Here is a 2092-nt window from a genome sequence, read left to right as displayed (position 1 = left end):
TATGATGGTCCCCTTGCCCAAGCATGAAGCCTGGGTCAGAGGCGTCAGGCTTGGGCGGGGGTGTGGAGCAAGCGATCAGAGGGAGATGGGGGTCCCCTGCCCAGGCCTGAATCCTGGGCCAGAGGCATCAGGCCTGGGCCAGGAGCAGAGCCAGCAATCAGAGGGGTTTGGGGGTCCCCTGCCCAGGCCTGACGCCTCTGGCAGAGGCATTAGGCTTGGGCAAGGGGCTGATCCTGCGATTGGAGATTGATGGGGGTCAACGCCTGAGGGCTCCCAGTATGTGAGAGGGGGCAGGCTGGGCTGAGGGACACTCCCCCACACCCCACCCAGTGCACGAATTTCGTGTACCGGGCCCCTAGTTCATTATAAAGTGATTGAATTACTAGTATCTGTCCTTCAGTTTCAAATGTCCATTCCTTTTCCTACATTTATGTTCTGTGTCACTTCATCTGATTGGAACATTCCTCATTCGGGAAGGCAGGCTTCTGTGTCAGCATCACACTGCTCTACTATCACAGCCTAAATTCCATCCTACTCACTCATCCCCAGTTACTTGATCCAGAGGGGACCAGGTGAGGGAGTGGAAACCAGAGATTCCAAACTGGAGGCCAAGGGACTGCATCTGGGCTTCAGATGGGTTTTATTTGACTCACATATCACTTCGTTTTTTAAAAAAATTGATCCAGCATTTAAATATTTGGAGAGTTCTCATAAAAATTCTCATTTCTGGATTCTTTTTAAAAGCACCAGCCAGAAATGAGTATCTGCTGAATTGCTCATTCAGGCATGTTCTTTTTAATTACTCATGGTCTCCATCAAATATTGTATTTCTGGCCTTGAGACTGTGTCCATTTTGAAATAAGTGTAATTTTGAAAAGGGAATAAAATGACATTGGAATGCTAGAATTCCTACACTAGGCCCATCTGTTTCACCTAATCTGTTACCCTACAGATACCAACATCTGCAAATGCTGCTGTAACAACCTTTACCCCTGGAGAGAAGCAGCCATTTGGCACGTTCTTGGCATTTGTTAGCTCAGGAAGACCCTTCTGAAATGCCTGTTCACTTTCAGGTGACACAGTACGGGTGACTCAGTGAGAAGAATGGGATTTGATGCTGCTCTCTATGACAATGGTGCATGATCAGATCTCTAAGGAGCAGGATCCACCTCTGCCATGTGGATTCCACCAGTTTTACACAACCTCTGGAATCTCAGCAATCTCAGAGCTGGTTCAGGACAGTGTTTGAGGATCCTCATACTTATTATGGTTAACAACCTTGCTCAAGGTCACATCCTTAATAAGAGACAGAAACAGTATTCCAAGTCAAGTCACTATCACTGTAAATCACTTTTCTGGGAGCTCCAGAAATATTTGTCAAATGCACAAATTTCTATATATGACATTATATATAGGTTATATATAACATTATCCATCTCATATAGTTATAAAGATTGTTAGATCCTCAGAAATTTGAAAATTGCCTTGATTTCTCTCTCTCTTTATTACCCATCACTAATCTGTCCATTCCCTCCATCTGCATGGTCAGTACCTGAGTCCAAGTGGTTACCATTTCTCAATTGGATTGGCACAAGGCTTGTGGAGTGGTCTCCATGCTTCCAAATTTATGCCCTCTGCAGTGTACTCTCCATATTGCAACCTCAGTGCTCTTCATGGTATTTATATCTTACCATAAATGAGATCTTTGTCATTCCTTTGCTTAAAATCCTTCAATCATTTCTTAGTGCCCTCAGGGAAAATCTCAGAATCCTTAATGTGGCCAGCAAGCACTGGTCTGCCCTACCTCTGACTGGTCTCCACCAAGAATTACACTGCACTTCCCTGATAGTACCCCTTTCTGGTTCAGGGCCTTCCCAGATATATTCATATCCCTCTTTTTTTACTTCTTTAACTTAAACTGATCCTTCCCAAAATTTCTTAGATTCTTCATCACCCCTACTTTAACTCTTTGACACACACACACACACACACACACACCCATTTTCTCACCATGATTTTCATTCATGTTACTTCTCACTCTTTGTAGCTACATAATAAGTTAACTGTGTTACTATTTGATTATCTCATTCCA

At 44.0% G+C, this 2092-nt stretch overlaps 1 long non-coding RNA gene across 1 annotated transcript in view; it reads right to left on the bottom strand.

Moving 5' to 3' along the window:
- Positions 1 to 1329: 1329 nt before the first annotated feature.
- LOC107181934 overlaps positions 1330 to 2092 on the bottom strand; it is a 19820-nt gene continuing 19057 nt past the window's right edge. Inside the window, exon 3 of the long non-coding RNA XR_001512651.1 lies at positions 1330 to 1340. This is a non-coding gene — a long non-coding RNA (uncharacterized LOC107181934). The remainder of the gene's footprint in view (positions 1341 to 2092) is intronic.

This window comes from Myotis davidii, unplaced genomic scaffold, assembly GCF_000327345.1.
Source record: "Myotis davidii unplaced genomic scaffold, ASM32734v1 scaffold274, whole genome shotgun sequence".
Classification (NCBI taxonomy): Eukaryota; Metazoa; Chordata; class Mammalia; order Chiroptera; family Vespertilionidae; genus Myotis; species Myotis davidii.
Note: the sequence above shows the minus strand (reverse complement) of the source record. Positions and strands in the feature narration are given on the sequence as shown.